This window comes from Arvicola amphibius, chromosome 7, assembly GCF_903992535.2.
Source record: "Arvicola amphibius chromosome 7, mArvAmp1.2, whole genome shotgun sequence".
NCBI lineage: Eukaryota > Metazoa > Chordata > Mammalia > Rodentia > Cricetidae > Arvicola > Arvicola amphibius.
Window position 1 is genome coordinate 32,887,028 of NC_052053.1, and position 6,417 is coordinate 32,893,444.

A 6,417-nucleotide genomic window follows, 5' to 3' on the forward strand; every position below is an offset into this window, starting at 1 on the left:
ATCTCTGAGTGAGCTACCCATTTCTCCTAGTTTGTCTTTAAGACATGGAGTTTTTTTGTGTCTTGTGATCTGTTGGTGAGACTTACTTACCCTGAGATTTTTGTTTGATGTCCTAAGGTTTTCATTTCCAGTTCAACTATGATCTTCTTTGCTGTTCCTATTTCTATGTTCATGTCTTAAACTGATTTCCTTATTTTCTTCAACTGTTAGCCTTTTCATGATCTTTATTAAGGAATGAATATATATTCTTCTTTAAGAAGATATGAATGTATTAACAATTGCTACCTTGAAGTCCTTGTTTAGGGTTTCAGTTGAATTGTATTTATTAAGGTCTACTCTAGTACAATTACTAGTTCTCAAAGGAGGCATATTTTCTTGGTGGTTCATATCTTGCCTTTGGGCTGTGGTCTAGTGCCTGGAGTTTGTGGTGTTTATTTATGTAGCTATATGGTATCATCTTTGTTGGGTGTGTGTTCCATTCTTTGGTTGCTGCTGGCGTCTCTGGATTATAGGCAAACGTGGTGGCAGTGAGATTCCTGGTTGAGAATGCATCTGTGGGTTAGTGGGTGACACAAAAAGATGGAGATGGGACAGGAGGGTAGGCTGAGCAGGGTGGTAAAAACTCACTAGGGGGAATCCTTGGTCTGCACCAAGGTACAGAGTCTCCAGGGAATGAAGGAAGGCTAGGAGGAGAGGCGCTTGCTTAAGTCTGGAGATTTCTGAATAGTTTTTTTAAAAAAGGTATAGTGTTGTTTGACTTGAATGTTGCCTATACTCCATTTGAAAGACACAGTTCTGTGCTCTCAAATATTTTCTTAAATTTACTAAACCATGGATATTTTTCTTATTCATTAACTTTTCCCTACTGTTATAAAACCTTAAAAAATAAAATATGGAATCAGAGAAAAGCAATGAAGTCAATAAAGTGTAAATGGACAGCATTAATTTAGTGTGAAAGAAAATGTTGGCTGACGAAACTCAGTGGGCCACTTAGAGTGGAGCTATAGTCATTATCCACATGCTAGCTTTGTAGAGTATAATATGCATCTCAGTAGTAGTAGGTAAAAATTTCCTTTGAAAAAGTTTGAAGCAGTACTCTTCACTGATACGATTTTTTTAAAATTAACAAAATAACAGCATCTCTCAAAGTACCCCCTAAACCAACCAATCAAGCAAATGCAGTCAAACAGATTAAATAGAATTTATTGTGACTATACCCAGCAAGCATCTCCATGTAACACAACACAATGTGTGTGGTGCTGGTGATGATGTGATACAGTCTCTTCCCTCTCATGGTGTTGTTTGGTGTTGTTTGGCGTGAACATATCATATAGTCCATCTGTCTCATATTTTTGCTCTTTTGGTTCACGGTAATTAATGAGGTACAGGTTGGCCTCGTTTGATCATCTGGCATGCAGACCTGATTTTCAAATCAAGAGCAAATAGCGGCTAGGAACCAATGTTCCCAGTTTTCCAGATAATTCAGAATATGTTTGTGCCAATTTCTAGAACATTGCCAAGCACAAATACAAAATCCAAAATTTCTTTTAAGTAATTTCTTAAATCTGAAAAATATATCTCGACTATAATTGGTCATACAGTGCTTTAAACACAAACATGGCTGAGAATGTTCCAGTTTCTTCTCCTTGACTAGCCTATAGAAAAACCCACTAAGCTGTTCGGGTAACTTTTTTAGACATTATCACATTTTGTGATATAAGATGAGTCAAAAATCCCCCAGATTGCTTTTGTGCTATGTGTGCTGTTTCTACTAGGTGCTAGTCACATGATAAAAGATGGACCAGGCTGGAGAAAGAAAGGCTGAAAATCTCCTTCAAAGTATGCTGATTCTATCACAAGCTACCCACATTGAACATATCTGGGAATTTTGGTAGTTTAAATTCAAAGTTGGCTAAAGTTTAACTTTGTTCTACATGAAATTGGTTTAAGAACTTATACTTTTTCTTTCCGTGGATATGTCACTAATGATTTCAGTAAGAATAGATAAGAAATTGCCTTTGAAAAGAATTTGAAAAAGTCATTTTCCCTCAGTTATGTTTTTTTATTTAGAAACAAAACCAGTCTCCACCCAAGTAAATCTCCACTCAAACACAAGATTAAATAAAATGCACAGTAAATTTGTATATGCATTTGAATACTGTGTCTCTTACTGTGTCAAAAATTTTAAAGAATATATATATGTATATATATATGTGTGTGTGTGTGTGTGTGTGTGTGCGTGTGCGTGTGCGTGTGCGTGTGTGTGTGTGTGCTGGGGTTTGGGGTAGTCCCATGCTTTAACTCTGTGGGGTTTGGAGAGACACAATGGCGGAAGTGAGAGAATGGGGCAATCAATTAATTGTTTAGTTGTGCCCAAATAAATACATTCACTTAAAACTAAAAGAGGAAAGGGAGATTGGGAAATAGTAGGGAATAGGAGAAGAAAGGAGTCTGGAACCTTCTCAATTCCACCTGACCAAAAAACATGAGGGAAATTAATTTCATGGTTGGAGGTGAAATTTTTTAAAAGGTGAGAAGAGAGGATGGGAAGAACAGAGAAACACCAGGGGACCAGGCAGAGAAAAGGTGGCCGAGGAGTGCAAAGGAGTCCAATGCCAGTCTAAGGATCTTTCACTTCTCTCTTCAGCCAACATGCCATAGGCTCTTAGTCTAGATGTCTCCTTACCTTTCACCTCTGGCCCAGTCTTTTCATCCTGGCTCACTCTACTCAGCCTGCTTCTCTCCTGGGCAAGTTCCTTTTCCTTCTCCATTTCTTGGGAGCTGACTTGCTCCAGGATCCTCAGGTCATACTCCTTTTAGACCACTCAAAGACTGAAGTAACTCACAAAGCTTTTGAGGAGAAGGAAGGCATTCTGGGCAGCCAGGGCACTTGGGAATATGGTCACAATGGTGTACCAGACAGTGACATCCAAGATATGCCAAGCTGGGTGAAGAGTTTAAATGGTTTTGTGTGGGTCATGCCATCAGGGTACATATAACCTCCAGCACACTTCCTGGCACAGAATGTGTTGTTAATGGTCAGTGGATATAGAATTGAGTGCTTATCTGATGCCCATTTTGCTTCACCATGCTCTGCTCTGGTCAAAGAACAAGGGTGGATGGATGGACGGATTATACCATAATGGCTGACCAGACCCCCAAGCTAGGGGAATTGTGTGGACAGGTGGGATGCTGAGTCCAGTGCAGATATTGTTGAGGCTGGTGATAGGAGAAAGTCCTGGAGAATGGGTAGGAGGTACAATAGGGATGTTGTTAATTTTCTTGTTGGGCCTGGGAGTTATCATCAGGATTGTATTAGTTTCCAGTTTTCTGACACAGGTGGTAATATTTTCATGACTACTGGACTATGGGTCGAGTCTGAGGATCCAGAAAGTGACACTTTTCCCACTGCTCTGCCAAGCCAGTTGTTGAACATAGGACTCTGGATGAGAAGAGGTCCATAGTGATGGCTGAAATTAGGATATTGTACAGGGGAATAGTAAGAAACCTGAAACTGTTGAGGGGACTATATGTAGCCTTGTGGAGACTGAACTTGCTGAATAGATGGTATATGGTTAGGGGTGGAATAGTTGGAAGTAGAGGTGAGTAGGGGGTTTGTTCTGTAAAGACCATGATAAAGCCAGCTTGCTGAGAACACTGGGAAAAAAATCTGGGGCTAAATGAGGTGAGGATGGGCCAACTACTTCAGCTGAACCTTGGGATCTAGACCCATTTGTCAGAAGGAGTTGCTGAGGTCATCAACCTATGAAATGATGTGATTATTCAAGGATGGATGTTGCTGAGGGGTGAGTGGGAAAGTAGGAAGTTGTTGCTGAACATTTCAGAAGAGAAGGTCCCAGACGGGTGAGGATGGAGAGTCTGCTGAAGCTGCTGACTTTGGTGACAAGGAGTTGCATGCTCTGGACAGCCAACTGAATGTATGCTCCAAGGCAATGGCTCTTGGGATTTGAGTTTGCTGTCTGTGCTACTCTGGTAATGCGAGAGTTGCAATTGTCTTTATTATAGGGGCTCAAAAGAAAATAGGGATTTAAAGAGAAATAAAGACTCACAGAATACAGGACAAGGTAGAAGCTGCCATGTCCGCTACTCTGCCCCTGGGAGATGTGAACAATTCTGTAAGCTTGCTTCTGCTCTGACCTTCCAAGAGAGTGAGAGACACCCCTCCTCTTCCTTAAAAGAGATCACATCCAGATCCAGAGGTCACACCCTAAGGTATACAAAAAACTACTGGTGGAAATGAATTCCCACAATAAGGCTGCTTGAGGTGTGACTCAGTCCTTCACAGTTCCTGATGGTGTCTTTAGATATCCATTCTTTCCCATCCGGTTACTATCTTGCTGGCATCATCTTTCTTGAAAACAAATTTGCTGAAAAGCTGTGTTTTTCCTCATCTTTTATATATGTTATGAAAACCCCTGTTCATGGTTTCTTAGATTGTTGTTTTTGTTGATGATGGCAGCTTTACCAATTTGACCAACATTGTGGTCCATCTCAAATTAGGCAGCTATCAGTATAATAGCATTGTTGTCATTAATAAATTCCAGAACCCCCGTTCTAATTTAAACGGCATCATTCTGTCCCTTGGGTTCTGTTTCACTGTGTTTACAAGGAATTCACATCGGTCTATTGCAGTGGAATTTTTGTATCCTTGACTAGCATCTCTGAATAGCACTTTTCTTGGTATTCATTTTTTGCTTTTGTCCTTGTCTTCCTTCTCACAGACATCCTTTGTGAATTTTTCTTTCTCCTTGTCAGAGCGGGCAGTGATGTTTAATTGATTTATATCCTGGTGTCTAGTGGTCCATCAGCCAATGGGATGGAGAATTCCTCACATGTTGCCAGACTGTACCAGCTAGAGCTTGGAATTAGACTTGGCTCGTTTCCTGGTATGATCATGGTTTGATGTTCAGTTCCGTGTCTCCTGATGCAAGGCAGCATCCCTGCTCTCTTTCTCAGTGTCTTCCTCACTTGAAGTCTTAGACAGAAACTTGTTTGTGCTTACAGATTCTTCCACCAGCTTTGTTTCTGATTCTTTCATTATTTCCAGGGTGTCTTGAATAGTGTTTATGTTAAACATGTTTTTCAGTAGAATGAAGTAGCCCCTCTAGATTCCTGAATAACATTTACGGTAAAATAGCGGGATTAACCTGTAGAAGTGAATAGGTTTCTTATACATCAATAATGAACCTTCCAAGAAATAAAATAGGAAAGAAATTCCATTCCCAATAGCTCCAGAAAAAAATGCTTAAGAACAAGCCTACACAAGAAGATGAAGAACCTCTACAATAAACACTTTAAGACACTGGAGAAAGATAATGAATGACACATTAGAAAATTCAAAGACCTTCGATGTCCCTGGATTGACATAATTAATATTATAAAAAATAGCTTCAATTCCCAAAGTAATCTAGAGATTCAACATAATCCTCATCAAAATCCAAATTATATTATTTAAACAACTAAAAAAATTGTTAAAATCACCTGGAAGCAAAAGCAAACAAAAGCAAAACCCCCATTTTGCCAAAGTAGATCTATATAGAAAAAGCAATGCTAACGACACCCAAATACCTGACCGTAACAGCACTAGAGAGCCATTGTAATTAGATAGCATGGCACTGGTACAAAGTCATATAGGTAAACCAAATATATTGGAATGTAGACATAAACCCATGCAACTACAGCCATTTGTTTTTGATGGAGATACCCAAAATATACATTAGAGAAAAGACAGTCTCATTAACAGATTCTGCTGTAGTCAGGTGTGGTGGCGCACACCTCTAATCCCAGCACTCAGGAGGCAGAGGCATGCAGATCTCTGTGAGTTCGAGGCCAGCCTGGTTTCTGAAGTGAGTCCCAGGATAGCCAGAGCTACACAGAAAAACCCTGCCTCAAAATACACAAATAAATAGCGAAAACAAAACAACAACAAAAAACCAAGAAACAAAACAAAGCCAAAAAAAAAAACAACGTAACATGAAATAAAAAAGCAAAAACAAATGGTGCCAGGAAAACCGGATGTCCTTAGTTTTCACTGCACACAAAACTCAACTCCAAACAGATGATACATCTTAATGTAAGACCCAATGTTCTTTTTTTGTTTTTTTAATTTTTTTTATTTTTTTATTTTTTTTATTTTTTATTTTTATTTTTTTGTTTGTTTGTTTGTTTTTCCCTCTTCCTCATTTTTTTATTAAAGATTTCCAAATGTTTTAGAAGAAAAACACTTTAAGATACAGATCTAGATGAGGGTATTCTGAATAGAATTCTATCTAGTTGGAAAATAATGCCAACACTTGTCAAATAAGACCTCAAGAGATTAAAAAGCTTCTGCAGAGTAAATTAAACAATTGAATGAAGGGAGAGACTGTCTATAGAATAAGGGAAATTCTTTGCCAG

At 39.0% G+C, this 6,417-nt stretch overlaps 1 pseudogene; it reads right to left on the reverse strand.

Annotated features, from left to right (window-relative positions):
- Nucleotides 1–453: 453 nt before the first annotated feature.
- Nucleotides 454–5,098, reverse strand: LOC119819708 (annotated as a pseudogene).
- Between the last annotated feature and the right edge of the window lie 1,319 nt (nucleotides 5,099–6,417).